This window comes from Pogona vitticeps, chromosome 1, assembly GCF_051106095.1.
Source record: "Pogona vitticeps strain Pit_001003342236 chromosome 1, PviZW2.1, whole genome shotgun sequence".
NCBI classification, from domain to species: Eukaryota; Metazoa; Chordata; class Lepidosauria; order Squamata; family Agamidae; genus Pogona; species Pogona vitticeps.
Genome location: NC_135783.1, coordinates 274137568 through 274155604, shown reverse-complemented (window position 1 = coordinate 274155604; position 18037 = coordinate 274137568). Strand labels below are relative to the sequence as shown.

Sequence of the window (18037 nt, the reverse complement as noted above, 5' to 3'; positions counted from 1 at the left end):
AAGCTGAGAAATAAAGCTGGTGCTACCCCAAAACTTCACTTTTCTGTCATGTTTCCTCATTAGCAGACGTGGGCCTGTTACGAATCAGAACCACCATACAAGACTAAAGGGGCTGAAAAACCTCCCTCAAGTTGTTTTGCACATGGACCTTTTGTCTCTAATGGCTAAAATACAGTTAAATACAAAGACATAGAACTAGGTCTCCTATTAGGATACATCAGCAGCATTCATTTGGGACTAAAAATAGTAAAACCCCATTGATATGATTAATATAAAGTCTCACATAATATATGCAGTTAGGCTTCTAAGTGTGTAGAATTCTCCACCTTAAGTGTGTAGAATTGCTCCCAAACAGAAAGGCACTCAACAAACAGAGGTAATTACTAGAAGAAATAAGTAGGATCTAGAACTATGGAATGCTCATCTTAAGTGCTTCAACCAGCCATGCAGTTTCAGGGTACTTGATGCCACTTGCCTCTCTCAGTTATCTATACTCCTCTTCCAGGAATCTGCACTACCCTAAGAGTCTGTCCCTGCGGCCTTGGGAATACTTATATACACTGTCACACATTTTTTCATTTTAAATTTATCAAGAAAACTGAGGGAGTCTGATTCATCCGATATACTGTACTGGCAGTTTCTCCAGGCAACTGTGAATATTTTTTTTTAACCTTTAACAGGTATAGAAGGATGAAATATTAAAATTACCCAAAAGGGTGCAGTGTTTTTAAACAGTGCACATCAAATCAGACCAAAAATACTAGTGAATTACTAACTGCATAAAACTGACTCAAACTGAAGTTAGCATTTGTATTGCAATGTTTTGAATACTTATAATCACATAAGAGGATGTCTTCTTTGTAAATGCTACTTGATGAATGGATTAAATATTGATTTTTCCTCCAGGAGCAGACATTTAGCATTCTGTGATCACCGATCCTACTTCATCTTCATTTTGCTGTTTTAGGTTTCTTACAGTCCTTACTTCTGTTGCCCTTCAAAGTTTTTATTCCTCTCCAAACCCTGTTATTTCCCCAAGTATTCTGATTTTGCCTCTGCACGGTCCCATTTAAATTACACAGCGATTAAGATGTAGCACCTGAGTTCAATTTACTACATTATACTTATTATGGTTTGCAGAACAGTTCAGCCTGAGTTTGAATCATTCTGTCTTATAGGCAAGTGCAGAATTTCACTTCATCATGATTTATCACTAAAGAATCAAAGAGGAGGTAACTAGCACCTTGCCAAACTTTTAAAAGGGTTAAAAAAATCTATAGTGTCCAATCTAATGCAACTCAACCACGTGATGCCATGCTTCTTCATCTGTTAAGTATCGTCTTCACCTATCAAGTAAATATTTTATTTTACATTGATGATATGAATAGTACTGAGATAATTTGAAAGAGAAACAGCTACCGTTATGCATCAGCAATTATACCTAGGCAGAATTAAATTCTATCTTCGTTAGCATCAGATTGAAAAGTAGGCCAAATTGGGGGGAGTGAGGCAAATTTAAGGTTTTGAAAGGGCCTGACCTATATACTGTAAAACAGAAAGCCTGAAATCCTATGCAATTATATCCTTATCTCCTGTTTGCACAAGCATGAATTAATCAGGGTGCCTTCTTTGTCTACAGTCACATGAGCACTGAAACCATAGTATATCATTTAGGGTTCTTCTGCAACTAAGATTGTTTCTGAATGACAAGGTCTTGGTTACTGCCAGGAATGCTTTTTTTGTCCGGTTGAGGCTGGTGCAGGAACTGCTACTCTCATTCCTATTTCTCATTACTCTTATTTCTATTTCTCATTTCTATATCACTCGCTGGTTGATGAGACATATGTCTTCAGTATATCATTTGTGGATCATTATTGCAACATCCTCAATAAAGGACTAATGCTGAAGAACATTTAGGAAGAGCAGCTGATCTAGAACATAGCAGCCGAGGGACAACATACACTAAACATATTGACTCCTGAAAAAGCTACACTGGTTTCTATACTGCTACAGGAAATAATTCAACGTTCCAGTGACCACCTTTAAAGCTCTGAATGCTTTGTGACGATGCTATATGAAGTGTGACTTTCTCTTATTCAAACTGACCCATTTACTGAATGATAATAATAATAATAATAATAATAATAATAATAATAATAATAATTATTATTATTATTATTATTATTATTATTATTATTATTATTATTATTATTATTATTATTGTTGTTGTTGTTGTTATTGTTATTGTTATTCTTGTTATTCTTGTTATTTATTTATTTATTATTGTTATTATTGTTGTTGTTATTTATTTATTTATTTATTTATTTATTTATTTATTTATTTATTTATTTAATTTATATCCCGCCTATCCAGTCAATTAAGACCACTCTAGGCAGCTCTGGGGTCCCTCTTCTATACAGTACGTATCTCAAGAGAGGACTTCTCAGTGGCTGCATCTAGGTTTCAAAATCCCTTCCAAGGGAGACCCATCTAAGAATTTCAATGGCAACTTCTAGGACATCATCAACAACTGTCCTTTTTAAAATTGTACTGATTTGTAATTTGCTGTTTTTAAGTCCAGCTGATTTTCTGAATGATCTAAACCTCTTCTTCACTGCTGTATGTTGATTCTTTTAGTACTTCCAACAATTGTTAAACTGAGAAAGATATTGATTTTCGTTTGCTCGCTGGCAGTCACCTTGAACTTTTAGCAAGGAAAAACAGTTTTAAATAAATAAAAGCGAGGGACTGGGTCAGGCTGTGCAGGTGCATCCATGCAGATGGTAGGGAAAGAATTAAAAAACTGTCAAAAGCAAATGCTTCACAGAAGGTTACAAAACACAGCACTATATTTAATAGTTCACCTTATTTTTCTCAAATGCCACCTGGTGAATATTCTGCAATACAAATATTTCCTGCCCTTAAGGTGATTTGTCACAAAAAATAGGCTCAAATGCTCTATGGGCAAAAATATGGGGAGAGGGAGCCAAGCCCAAATTGGAAACAAATTACAGTAATGAGACAAGTATTGGGGCTCCCCACTGGGATCTCTCCAGCTCACCTTAGAGCAGAGCTGGGTCTTTTTTCAATTGCTGCCAGAATTGACTTGGTCTATCTTAGGTATTGGCTCAGACTAAATGGTCTGGAGGACCCATCGTTGGCCAAGTGCTGCCTGATAGAGCGAGGACTGGAGGATGGGCGAATCAGTGCCATGATAAGCTAAAAGTCTATTGTTTTACTACAGATATGTTTCTCTGCCTCAATGCTAACATGTTGAGGAACTGGATCTTTGATTTTGATGCTTCTTAAGACAGAACCACAATTTTTGGGTCCTGGTTTTCTAGCTGGTACCCCCAATTTCAGATCAATCACAAAAGGCTACATTATTTTGATGCACCGTCTCTCCCACAGCTTCACAGAGCCTTCACTGGACTTAGATTTCAGCAAATACTTTTCTCAAAGGGAGATGCAAAAGATTTCCAATTATGGAACACAAATGTGTGTTCGGCTGCAACTAGTTAGAAGACAAAATCCACTATTTATTGTTCTGCCCCCTCTATATGAACCCCAGAAAAAGATTTGTGTTACTTATTATCCAGTAGGTCCCTAATTGCACACCCAAGGAATTAGTATTAAGATTGCTTGTTGACAATCACACCTTTGTTACATATGCTGTAACACTATTTGCGTAGGCAGCCAAGAAGTTGAGGTCTCGTTTTCTCAAGGACCACAATGTCATCTAATTTAATGGTCCATAGTTTAGTTGGAGCTGCTCAAAGAAGGGCAGATTTTAAAATATGTGTTTTTAAAACTTGGATTTTCTTTTTATATCATAAATTGCACATTGTAAAGGCCTATGGCCATAAACAATAAAATTTTGACTGACAAATACAAATATTTACAATTCAATAACGTAACATACCAGACTTTGTAGAGTTGCTTTGGAAAAACAAGGAGGAAAATAGCCTTATGGCTCATAAACTTTCACACACAGTTATTAAAATATGATGGAAAAAGTTATTTTCTCAGCCATCAGAAAGAAAAACCCAGCTCAGAGCTATTTAAAAGCTGTAGAGTTTTGCATCTGTGCACTGAAAGTATTTGAATGAATTATTCTTGAAAAAAAGACATGTCTGGAGTTGGCTGAAAACACACTCCATCAAATAGATCGATCCACAATGCAATGTACTGTTTTTTCTTTCTTACTTAAGACGACCAGGATTCTACCCTTTTCATGCAGGAAGGAACAGAACTGCAAGAAAGGCAGACAAAGATAGCATCAGGGCCTCTTTCCAGATAGACTGCCTTGCCCTCCTGCTCTTTCATTCCAGAGAGCTACTGTAGGTAAGCCAATTTGCCCTGTGGGAAGTATTCTGTGGAATTATGTTTTGACATTGTCTTAATCCAACTATATTTCTTTTTATTTTATATGTAAGCCAACATGGAAGAAACTATATCCTAAAGATAAGACATAAATTAATGATCACATTAAGCACTGACTTTTATCGCCAAGGAACCAGATCATCCCACCTCACAGTCCTACTGGCAATGTGATGAAGAACAGAGTTAATCCATACTCATTTTATGATTGTTTTCCGGCTATAATGATGACACTCAAGAAGAATGTCTGAAAGTACCAGGAATATTTGTTGATGCTCAATTTACAGAATGATTTGCCCAGTCTTTTCCAGTCCTGCACTTCTCAAGACTGGTAGCAAATATGCAAGTTTAGAGATTAGTATTCCGACCAATCATTCCATAAAATGCATTTTATTCTCATGATATATCTGGTCACATTTCAAAAGATATTCCACACAAATGCTCTAGAGTCTAGATAAGGAGGATAAGAAAACCTTTGCCATCACCACATTTTAAAATATTATTCCATATTGTATTAAACTGTGTGTGTGAGAGAGAGTGTGTACACACAACTACTGCTGATGTTTATAACTCTGAACATGCTTCAGCTACAAGTAGCCACAAAAAGCATGCCTCCAAAAGCTGCTCCCATTTTGGCAGATGTATCAGAACATATCACCCTGCATTTCTATGTCATTCATTACTGACTCTTAAGAATAAAAAACTATGACTTATGTGAGTGGTACCATGCATTCACACATCTGTAAATGATGCTCTTATATTGGCAGTGCTCCTGTATTCAACAACCAAGCAGAAAGTATTGCATCCTACATATTGAAGATCATCATCATAAACACCCAGAACAAAAATACAAAAAAGTGCCTCTCAATAGTGACTATTTGACTCTTGCCTATAATGTTATAGTAAAACTACAGACCTATGGTCAAACTGTTGGTTGGCTGTCTTAAATCAGTGTCATTTTAACCTTCCTTGAATTTGGAGCTGCTGACCATGTAAGTATCACTTTGCCACCCTTGTTCTCCATCCTTTGTTTACCTCTCTTTAGGCTAGATGAGTTCATCCTATCCCTGGATATGTATTAGTTTCACTGTCCAACAACAATTCCCCCCCTAAGACTGAAGTATATTTTTAACTATCATTGCTAAAGTAAATTGACACAAGTAGAGTCACACACATATCTTCTGCTATCTGTACTGGAGCTATCCAGTGCTCAAGTTTTCTGCCTGCTATACTTTTCTGTGGCATCACAAAAACCAAACCAAATAATAATAATAATAATAATAATAATAATAATAATAATAATAATAATAATAATAATAATAATAATAATAATAATAATAATAATAATAATAATAATAATAATAATAATAATAAAAAATCTTTAGCACTGTCATAATCATCACCACCGTTACCATATCCTCTAGAGGAAATCAATGTGGACATTCCCACCTCTGTTGGTACTTGGACTAAAATTCAGTAGAATCCTACTGGTTCTGCGTAAGGTTTGCACAACTTTTCACAGCTTACTGCAGTTAACCAAGGTGCATCCCAGCCCCTCATCAACTACCTGCAATTAACCATGACCACTTACACAAACCATACACTAACACCAAGAGTCTTCTGGCTGACTTGTCTGTAATGTCAAGATAATAACTTTAAATAGCAGTTTTTACACTGCCATGCACATATAGTCTACAAATCTGTGTACATTCAACCTCAGAAATACTGTATAGTTCAAATATGCTGTATAAGTTTTAAGCAAATTTAGTTCCCAAATGCTATGTCTGTACATCACAAGCCCATGACACTTTAAATGCCTCATTCTATAACTGAGCTAGAAATTCAGCAGCTGAAATGTATGCAGAAATATTACTCTTAAGCAGCTCCATTCATGATGATGAAGTTTGGTGAAATATTAGACTACCAGATCAGCAAAAAATATGCCAACAGAAACCCCAACTAAAGACAAACTATTATTGCTCTATAAATCCACAGCAGACAGATGCAAACAGTAGCATATGATGGCTGAAATCCTGCTATTAGCATAGCAAGCCATACTAGAAAAAGCCCTTTGAATCAGAGGGGATTTTGTGGAATACACACACACACACACACACACTGTCTTTTAGATTTTATTTTTCTAATATCACCACCTCACAGACCACTAAAGGAGGAAGGAAAAGCTTCCATGAAACAGAACTATCAAGACACGTATATGCAGTAGCAGAAGCAAATATGCACCACCTGTCAACTAAGAGTCAACACCTGTGTTGGTAAACAGTGAAAGATGTTTGTGCACTCATCACTATAGATGAGCTATAGTATTTTGCCTGTTTCTGCTTTCAAGAACCACCGTTCTACCAGAGATTTGTTGGTATTCCTGGGAGTCATAGTTCTTTAGGGAGCAGCTTTTGCAGCCTCTAACAGGCAGCAAAACTGCAACTTCCAGGAGGACTTAATGACTCCCAGATAGCACCACAGCAGCTTCCTTGTTCCTGAAAGCAGAAACAGGCAAAAATATACAGCTCATCTATAGACCTGTGTTTCTATGCTGCAATTCCCAGAATTGTGTATGGGAAATTCATGGCAATTTCTGGAACCTGCAGTCCAAAAATACAAAACAGCACACTTGTACTGCTTCTTTTTGTCTCCAGAGGCAGAGACAATTCGTAGCTTCTTCCATTTTCGCTCTGCTTTCTGTCTTGCAAGTTGCTGATGTGGAGTTTCGGTTGTTCTAGAGGCAGCTGTCCCCCTATCTGCTACCCCATGGTCTCCAATAATTCTTTCCTTTTAATATGAACGATTGTCCTGAATGTGGGACTTGGTGGCACTGTGGGTTAAACAGCAGAAGTCTCTGTGCTGCAAGGTCAGAAAACCAGCAGTCATAAGATCGAATCCACGCGACAGAGTGAGTTCCTGTCACTTGTCCTAGCAACTGCCAACCTAGCAGTTTGAAAGCATGTAAATGCAAGTAGATAAATAGGTACCACCACGGTGGGAAGGTAACAGAGTTCCATGTCTAGTCGCACTGGCCACGTGACCATGGAAACTGTCTATGACATACACTGGCTCTATGGCTTGGAAACAGGGATGATCACCACGCCCTAGACACAACTGGACTAAATGTCAAGGGGAACCTTAACCTTTACCTGTGTAATAGGTGGTTGCTGACTGAAGATGCTACTGTAGGATGCAGGCATATTTAAATTGGTTTAAATTAATTAATGGCCCGTATCTGAAACAGATCCATTGATTCAATGGGATTTGTGGAAGTGTTGAAGCAGTGGGACTTTATCCTACTGCGACTAGCAATAGAACGCTTGCCTGCCATTTTGTTTTAAAAGCCAAATGACCAGCAGATTTGCACTCCTATTTCTGTAATATTATTAATGCCGAATTTCGGGTATCTGGGTTTCATGGTCTTGAAGCCAGGGTGGTGACAGGAAAACAGACACATACAATCTTTTCTATCGTTCAATTAGGTACATGGATCTTGTCTTTCCACTTCCAAACATGGAAGTGCTTGAGGTAGCTTACACAAGAAACAAAGAACAACAACAGTAATTTTAATTAAAATAGGGAAACCCCATAATCACATAAAAACAGCAGCATAAAATACAAAAGCTTGTGCCAGAGAATAGGTTGCTGAAATTGCATTCTGGGGCTGGTGGAAGTTTCCAACAGCAGCAGAGAGGAAGGTCATGTCGTTTGGACTTTGGCCTTTAGGCTTAAATGGCAAGATATTGCAGTGTCTGAGACAGATACTACTTTAGTTCACAGATGAATAATGTGAAAAGCATTGGCAATCCTCTAAATCTAATCACAGCTTTCTGCTCGCAAAGTATATTGTACAGAATAGGTAGATTTTTGTGTTTTTAATGTTTATGCGTACGTAACTAGCGAGGTATGATTTGGGGTAATTGTCATAGTCATACAGGACTTTGCTAATACTTTTTAGATGAATGTGTGAAGTTTTGGTAGTGGTGTCTGTTTGGTTTTGCAGCTAAAATAAATAGACAAGTACTTCAGTTCTGTTTGTTGGCACTTGTAGATTAAAGCTAAGATGTGTTTTGGAAGCATTCCTAATGGGTTGCTCCAGCATCTTTAGTTTCGTTCCTCATGCTGCTGGAAATAACTATTCTTGACTTTTGCACTAGTTAGCTTTGATTAATTGACAAGGGCAATCCAGTGCAGTTAATGGACTTCTCTCAGTGTACAAAGGGTTGTAAATGATTACAAATCGAGGCAAAGTAAAATTGGTGGCATTTTGTGAACTATGTAAGCGTGAGGGAATTTGGTGGAAACTAAAGGCCAGATGGTGATGGCCCAGGACATGGATCCTTAACGAATGTTGTTCTCATTATGAAAATGTGTGAAACTGCCTGTTAACAGAGCCTGATGTAGCTCTTACTGGGGTCATGGACTAAACTTCTGAATCATCCTTACGGCATATGTTATGGTTCATTAAGTGTACAGTATTAGTTTGACTGGAATAATTAAAACATGCTGAGATGGCCTGTAGTGTACATGGTAAATCAGTTGATGTGATGTTCCACAGGTGCCCAGAATAGATGTTGGCCTCAGTGGAAGAGACAAATAGTTTTTTAACATCAGGTCTTCATCTATAGACCTATGTTTCCAGGCTGCAATTCCCAGAATTTTGACTGCCAGTTTTCTGGAGAATTCTGGGATTTAACAGTCCAAAACTACAAAAGAGTGCATCACTAGAAAGCAGTATTCTGCCACCATCAAGCCTTGGCTTGTGGTTCTGGGTCCATTAATTGCAAGGATACAAACTTCTTAGACTAACTGTCATGTGGTCAGAAGCAAGCAGAATCTCCAAAGATATGTAGCAATGCTAGCAAGATTCAGCTTCAACCGATCTATAATTACACCCAAAAAACCAACAACAACCATCAGATCCCAGCCGTGAAAGCCTCCAAGAATACAATATTTCACTAAGATTATAATTAGACTTAACGAGGGTCCAGCCCCTGGGGCCGGACCGTCCACTCATGTGTCTGGTGGCAGCAGCAGCCTTGCTCTTCCTTCCAGTCCCTCCCAGAGCACCACTCTCTTCCCGCTCGGCTAGCGACTCAGCTGCCTTGCAGAGACCTGTCCTCCCCCCCCCCCCCAATTGCCAGGAGTGGCTAGCTGAACGGGGCTCTGGAAGTGACCCAGTTAAATCCAGTTGCTCTGGGACATTTGTATTCGAATACGAATGCCCCATCTCTAATTATAATCCTACACCCTAGAATAGAGTCCCAATTTGATCAAATGAAGTTTCTTCTAAGTACTGTACATGTGTAGAGGATTGTAACAGTAACAGTCTTATCTTTTCTGGATCCACATATATTACTAATACACATAAACATGTATATACCACACAGATACATAATGCAGAAAAAAAATTATACATTCTGATCAATATTGGTTTAAACAAATTACAAGTGAATGCAGTACAATTTCTGTCTGCACATCAGACCAGTGTTTGATAGCTAATCCTAAAGGATTAATTTGTTTCATCAACACAACAGTCTTGTTGCTTGGTTATTAAACTTCATGTTAAAAAAAGCAGCATATACTTCCAACTCATTTTCACTGAGCATAGCACTTTGTATTTCCATGTAATGTAAGATAAGTCTCTTGTGCAATTTTTTTATAACAAAATTACGGATTTGAGAGTTGGGAAAGCTAAATGAAGACAACTGGTATGAAAGAAGCAAACCAAGTGGAACACAGTAATTTTGGTTTTACTATACATAGGATGAGAAGAGAAGACCTAAACCAGTGCAAATAAACAGGGACAGACCTTGTGCCAGTTTAACTACCTCACTGCACTATTTCTTTGGCAAGGCTCATAAAAACAAAAGGAAAAGCAATTTCAAAGCCACGCATTCAAATGGTAAAGATTATCAAGGCAAAAAACATCAGATTGGTTTTATCTCCATTTTTAACCAACCATAGCAATGACCAGACTAACTTTACCAGTGATAGGTGCAGATAGTAGGCCATTCTGAACCAAACAATAAAAACCAGTTCCTCATGTTGGGAAATGAGGATCTTAAATAGCTATGGTGAACTTAGCTAACAACTGCATTGTGCCATCTGCCATACCTCTGAATTTATTATTCCATGATTGCATGCCCACTCAAGCGGTAATATGACAGGATTCACATCCATATAAACTAAGCATGCAACAGAGTAACACTTTACCTAGCTGACCTCCTTACGGTATAAACTGAGCATCCGAGACCTTTGATCATTCCAGCCATCAATTTGGCATTTTTCTTCAATAAAAAGGCAAAATTTAGTAAGTGCTACAGGTGCCATTTCTTTGTTTGCTTCTTTTTTGTGCACCAACTCCCAGAATTCTCCAAGAATTCCTCAAGCCGAATGCAGGGATTTCCAGTCCGCAGAACATACCTACAGCTACCTACACGTACACCTCTATTTCACCCACCTAAAACAGGGCATATCTTTCAGGCTGTCTCATGCTCACTTCCTGTTGTTAATGTACAGAAAGGAAACTGCCCCAGTTTTTTCTGGGGAAACCTAGATCTTTGTGAGAGGTGTAGCCTTGCTGGCTATTGGGTTCTAATAGCCAGCAAGGCTATTAGAACCCAATAGCCAGCAAAGCTACATCTCTCACAAAGAGCTATACCTCACATGAAGATCTAGATCTTGCAGAAAGCATGGGGGGCAGTTTCTTTTTTGAACATTAATAACAGGAAATAGGACTCAGACAGCCTGGAAGATAGGTGTGTGCATATATATCTGCAGATGTTTCTTTGTGATCTGGAATTCCCAAAATTCTGCCTAAGGAATTTTTGGGGAATTCTGAGAGCTGGATTCAAAAATTGAATGGCATACTCCTAGGAAGCAAAGCCCAGGCAAAACACAGTATATGGGAATGGTGGGCATTTCAACCCAAGAGTTTTTTTTATTGGAAGTAAAGAGGCAGAATGAAATATAAGCAAAAGATGTTCCCTCTTTTAGAAATTGACCATTATCATGAAGAGTAAACCACAAGAATTGTCATACATGACGACTATTTTTGCATTATCACTTTGTGAGACATCAACTATCCTGCAAAAATATGAAGTCATAAACTAGAATCCAACATTATGCCTCCATTGAGCTCCACTGTTTCTACTAGAATCAGAAACTCTCCCTTCCGTCTGGAGCCTCCTATGTACCTGCACCGTAAAGCTCAGATCTGGAACAGCTTTCATCATTTTGTTTTGTTTTGGCACCATGGAAGGCTACAGAAGAAGGGGGAAGGAAAGAAAAATCCCAACAGCACTGGATGCCACAGCATAACATTGGATCTTGGCCACAGGTTCCACATACTGATGGAAACAGACAGCTGATGAATGACACAGTTTACAAACAAATACTTGTTTGTGACAAAAGATTCTAGCCCATAGTATTTTTACTAATGGCAACGGCCTCCAATCATTTGTTTCCTGTATCTCAGCTGTCTTCTTTCTCAGCATAGCAATGCTAACCGCTTCTGCAGTTTCTATTTATTTTGCCTCTTTAGTACTTTCCTTCTTCACTCAGACTTCCCCACCCCCAAAAAGGTTTATTCTTCAATCATAATGAACTAACTTTACAGTAACATAAAATAATTTGAATCGGGCTTGTAAATAGCCATTCATCCACTTGCTTGTGGCAAGAAGTCTTTTGCAAAATGGGAAATCAGTGGTTTTGTTTGTGTTGCTGTTACGTCAATGAGCAACAACTGTATGTGTGGGCAGATGGAGCAGTAAAAGCATTGTGGGAAGCCATTTGATGACCTTATTTGCAAGACTTATTTAAATAATACTTACTGGAGGTAACTATCACTTAATAGAATCTCTCAACTTGATTAATAAAGTCTTCTTGCTCAATAATTTGCCTTCACTCTTGTCAAATTGCAGCCATTTGTTATTCATGTTAATTAGAGAAAAAGGAAGGCTGAATGTTCTGATTTGTACAAAAGCACATTCTCTGAACATAACAAAAATATACCATGCCAGTTTAGAAACCACAAATACAGTCTTTGAAAAGTTGAGGCACCTGGAATGTTCTACTCTTTCCTGTGTGGTAGTTTCCTCCCATACTTCCTGGTTTCCTGTAACTAGCTTGCTCTACCACTCAGAATGAAGATTTTGTAATCTTCAATGCAGAGTTTGTAACCTGTCTTCAAACCACAGTTTGCAGGCAAGGCACTAGACACATTTTCTGACCAAGAAATAAGAGTGCTAGGAAGGAGGATATATAGAGGAAAACAGGTATTGAAAAAGATAGCTAACATAAGAAAAGGAGAAGGAACCCAGGGTTACCCAGCACATTCTGAAATCTCCAAACCACTGATTCAGATGAGGACTGAGCTCAGAATTAAATTACTGGCAGAATTAAAGTACTGGCTGTGTACAGCAAAGAGAGATGCTAATCAAGAGCAAAAACATAAAAGTACTCTTACTAGCATGTGTGCCCTATCTGTAAACAGTAAAGTATTGCTGAACAATACTGTGTCCATGTTGCCATTAGAAAAAAGGATGCCATGCTTTACACAGCAAAGAGCAAACTAAACCTTGCCAACACAAATGGAAGCAACATTTGCAGAAGATGGTTCGCAGAATACCCTCCTGTGCTACTAGAGGTGGGGATGGATATAGAAATGGATTAGCTTTTTGACAAAAATAGCTGATTTGTTAAATATTTGTCAACCCGTATTCGTCAAATTTTAGGTCCAGACGAATACAGATCAACGAATATTTTCCTGTTTTTATTTGTCCTTTGTAATTTTTTTAAAAAACAACACCATTCTGCCTACCAACTGCTGATCAGCTAACTGGTGGACCAATAGGCAGCCACCCACCCCCACAGCTTACCCCCACCTTCCTCTCCGTACCTTAGCCCCCCACCCCCGCCAACACCCCCTTACCGTAATTGTCGCTGCCATCGTCGAGGTCTCCATCTGGCCTCCGCAGCCACAGTATGTAAAAAGGGATACTGGCTGCCCTTTGCAAACATGACAGCTGCGGCTTCATTTAGGGTAGGGAAACTTCAGATGCCATCTTTGCAAGGGGTAGCCAGTCTCCCTTTTTACACCATGTGGCAACGGAGGCCAGGTGGAGACCTTGGTGGTGGCGATTACAGTAAGGGGGTGTCAGTGGTGGGGGGTGGCGCAGCGGTACCACGGGGTGGCAGTGGGGGTCCGGTGTGTGGTTTTTTAAATAACCCCCTATGAATCGATGAATAATTTTCTTATTCGTCGCTTAATGGGGGCAATTTTGTGCTTCACGAGTCATCAGCTTTTGACGACTCACAAATTGGCATGACTCGCCAAAATGGTGAATCATTCCCATCTCTACTCACTATCATTATTTTATTTATTTATTTAACTTACATGCCGCCCACTCTATCCAAAGGTCTCTGGGCAGCTTACAACAACTAAAATGCAATAAAAATACAACAAAAAGATAAAACAATTAAAATAGATACTCTAAAAATTGCCATCAGGACCCACAGTTGATATTATTTCAATTAAAAGCCTTCTGGAACAGGAAGGTTTTGACCTGGTGCCGAAATGTCATCAGCGTCTACACCAGACGAATCTCAGTCGGGAGGGCATTCCATATTCTGGGGGTAGCTGTCAAAAAGGCCCTTTGTCTACAAGCCGTCCCTCTTACCTCCTTAAGGGACGGCTCTTTCAAAAGGGCCCCCTGGCTAGATCTTAACTGCCAGGTAGGTTCATATGGAAGGAGGCAGTCCTACAGGTAGCCATGGCCCAAGCCATTAACAACGTGACACCAAGCAAGGGAAAATCCCAAAAGCTGACTAGTTTTTCATCAGTTAATCATTTCTCATCCAAATACAAGGCAACTGTCAGGGCTGTTTTATGACAGGGTTGAATGGTGGTACTCAAAAACTTCAACAGGTCCAAAACACAACAATCAGATTGCTGGCTAGGGCTTGTCAAGGGGATCACATGATTGCCACCCCCATTAGAGCAGCTCCATTGGCTTCCAATCTGTTTTGGGGCAGAATTCAAAGTGCTGGTTCAAAGCTATAAAGCCCTAAATGGCTTGACTCCAAGCTATCTCAAGGATTAAATCTCCCTTTATGAGCCTGCCTGAATGTTAAGATCATTAGGGGAGGTCTTTTTCTCAGTCCCACCACATTCTCAGGTACATCTGGTGGAGACACAAGAGAGGGTTGTTCTGGGTTTTTCGGACTCTTTGGCAGTGTTCTGAAGGTTGTTCTTCCTGGTGTTTCGCCAGTCTGTGGCTGGCATCTTCAGAGGACAGCAACCTGTACTCTGCCAGAACACGGCCAAAGAGCCCGAAAAACCCAGAACAACCATTAAATCCCGGCCGTGAAAGCCTTCGCGAATACACAAGAGAGGGCCTTCTCTGTTGCTGCTCCCAGACTTAGGAACTCCTCCCATAAGAGACCAGCCTGGCCCTATCATTGCAGTCCTTCTACAAGCAAAGACCTTTCTCCTCTGGAAAGCTTTCCCTCAATGACTGGTGACCTGGTAGGACTGCTGTGCCTTACTGCTTTGAGTGCGTTTTCTGTGCTGCTTTTGTTCACCATTTTTAGTGGTGGTATTTGTTTGATCATTTGACCAAACTCCGGGAGACAGTGAAAGATAGGAGGGCCTGGCGTGTTCTGGTCCATGGGGTAAGGAAGAGCTGGACACGACTTAACTAAACAACAACAACAAAATTTTGTTTGATTCCTTTTTGTATTTGTATACTCATTTTTTAGCTTTGACTATTGTCTTTTTCATAATGTAAGCTGCTTTGGGTCCTTTTTAAGGAGAAAGGTTGAGTAGAAATATTTAAATAAACAAAACAAATAATAAACACTGCCTGGAGGTGGGGCACACCCATCTTCATACCCTTTTATAACACCTATCACGTTTGTGGAAACAGTCAAATGCCAACTGTTCAAGACACTGTCCCTCTAAATTAAGACTACTGTGTAAGATCATGAAACACTTAAATGCCTTAAGTACTCTGCATAGAACTAAACTACAGACCAGAGGCCCTGTTTGTCAGACCTCTTTTGATAGGGGTTCGAGACTAACAGGAACTATGAACAGGGCCTTCTCAGCTACCATTCCTGCCTTGCAGACCTCCAGCCAAAATATTTACAGACTGCATCTTAGTTGCAATGTCCAAAATAGTTTTTTAAAAACACCAATAATTTCAGAAAGCGTTTTCATGTATTTGGTTTTGGATCTGCTCCAATAACATTTTATTGCTGACTAGAGATGGGATATTCATATTCGTCTCCTGGGGGATTCGTTTTCTGCTCCACTCAGCAGCTAAGCAGAGACACTCATCATCCCATCTCCTCGCCAGATTGGTCAGCAGCACAGGTGCACCAGGAACAATGACGGGCCACACACACACACACCGCTGTAAGCAGTAAGTGGACGGCTAGGTTCTGGGGGGAGGGTCCAATTGGTCCAGTCACCTGTGGCGACAATATTTGTATTCATCTCCCTCAGGAGATTAATATGAATATCCCATCTCTACTGCTAAGGATTAGGGGGCAGCTATATATCAACTGAATTGTATATGTCAATGTAATATCAGGTTGTTTTAATTCTACAAATGTTATTATAATGTTGTGTCATGTTATAATGAATATAATGTTATATTACAGGATATTCCACTTTTGAGCAATATTGCCAAGGGAGGCAGATTATAAATAATCAAAATAAATAAAAGTAAAAGTGAATGTTTTCTCTTTCAATCACAAATACTGTACATCAGACAGGTTACAGAAATCCAGACATCTCCTCAATTTCTGACTGAAAATGTGTTTAGGTTGTACATGAGCCTACTTAAGTATGTTACCTCAAGAGGAGTCTTGGGCTTGTGTGGGTTTTTTTCCACCTCATGGGAATACTAGTCAGTGGCTGAATAGAAAAACTGTGAAAATTACAAGCTATCTAAACAGTCACACACAAACCCATCTGCCCCCTTAACACTTGCTTCAAACAAAAAGCAATCAATTTTTAAAACATCACATTACCCTTCCTTAGTTATCTTACATCAGCATTACACTCACAATTCTGTTTTTGCACACCATCTTATCTTCTTCTGCTTTATATCTGACTGCTATGTTACTCTGACCACTTTCTCTGGCTCTTCAAGCAAAAAGTGCTGCATAATCCATTTCAAAATTAATAACTGAACTGCTTGTTTAAGATCTCCTCAGCTGACATATTCTGTATAAACCTTTCAACTAACTTTGAAACACAGCAGCACCTTGGCATCACTATTCCCTGGATGTTTTCTGCCTTCATTTTCAATACCACATTCTTTAAGCCTCAGGTAAGCTCTCTGCTATTAGTATTGAAAGCAGAACAGTTTGAAAGAAATTCCTCAGAGCTTTAAGGAAAGTCTGCCTGTTCAGCAGCGGGTATAATTAAACTGCACACACATGCACACACCTTGTAACACCACACCCTTGAAATCCTAGATGCAATACACACCTTTCATTCTTTCCTGTGGCATTTTGTCTTTATTATGACAAAACGCTTGGGTTCATTCTCCTGCTATCTTAATTTCGCTGAACTCACTTTCAAACATAAGGCTTTCAGACCAAGCCTCAGTAATGGCTGTCTGGATTAACTGATTAGACAAGCATTCAGGTGTCATTAGTCAACACAACTAAATATGGAGGCACCTAAATATTTCTGTATTGACTTTACCATAAGCAAACCTCGATGACTGGAAGCAAACCTGTACATCCAGCACAGTGTGGTTTTGTTTGTCAGCTACTGAGCACACAAACTCTGCGTTTAACCCTCCTCGTTTATTTCTTCAGAATTATTCTCTCCAAAAGACTTGTAACTGGGATCTCTGGCATTCAACATCGAGATGAGAGGGCCCCCACCTCCACTCAAAACCAGACTCAAAAAGGAAAAAGGGGCACCTCCACAGTTTGGCTCAATAATCTTTCTACAGTCTGGGCGGTTTGAATGGAACTGGCACTCGAATGTAATGCACAATTACTGTACTTCAAGTTCCTATCAAGATGTGGAAGATTGAACTCACGCCTAACCTTAGATACACAAAGTAACTTCCTTGTTCAACTCGACATCCATGAATCCAAAGTTAGCGAAATAGTACTTGCTTGTAGCCCCCAAACCAGAGTTCTTAACCTGCAATTCCCACTTCCCCCCATGGAAAAGGCACGGGGAGATCTTTAGCAAGTCTTATTACAGAACTGCTCACAGAGTTTCAACGAGAATCGTTAAGTCCCAAGCAAGTGGCGTCCTGACCACAGTTACTCAGCTTTGGCAGGGTTCCGACCTATAATTTTCTTGGCGTTAAACGCCCTCCCTTCGAACCCGATGGGGCTTACGTTCCAATAAACCCCAACAGGAACGACTTGTAACGACGGACCCTAAATCGCGCATGCAGCCCGATAGCAGGCAGATTTACATGGAAATCAATCCCCCTGAATTCAGTGGGTTTTGATTCCCAGCTAAGCCCAGCCGTTCCAGCGATCTGGATTCCTGGTGCGAGGCGGGGGTGGGGTGTTGATCCCTGCACACAGGTAAGCAGGGCGGCTAGACCCCGAATTAAAGAGGGGGGAAAAAAGAGGCTCTCTCTCTCGCCCGCCCGCCCTCTCCGTTGCT

The 18037-nt window shown here is 39.6% G+C and overlaps 1 protein-coding gene and 1 long non-coding RNA gene across 2 annotated transcripts in view; both read right to left on the bottom strand.

Moving 5' to 3' along the window:
- Nucleotides 1-6192, bottom strand: part of LOC144585806 (uncharacterized) — a 30371-nt gene extending 24179 nt beyond the window's left edge. Inside the window, exon 1 of the long non-coding RNA XR_013540368.1 lies at nucleotides 35-6192. This is a non-coding gene — a long non-coding RNA (uncharacterized LOC144585806). The remainder of the gene's footprint in view (nucleotides 1-34) is intronic.
- LGR4 (leucine rich repeat containing G protein-coupled receptor 4) overlaps nucleotides 1-18037 on the bottom strand; it is a 122027-nt gene that overhangs the window by 102787 nt on the left and 1203 nt on the right. The gene's annotated exons all lie outside the window — the stretch shown is intronic.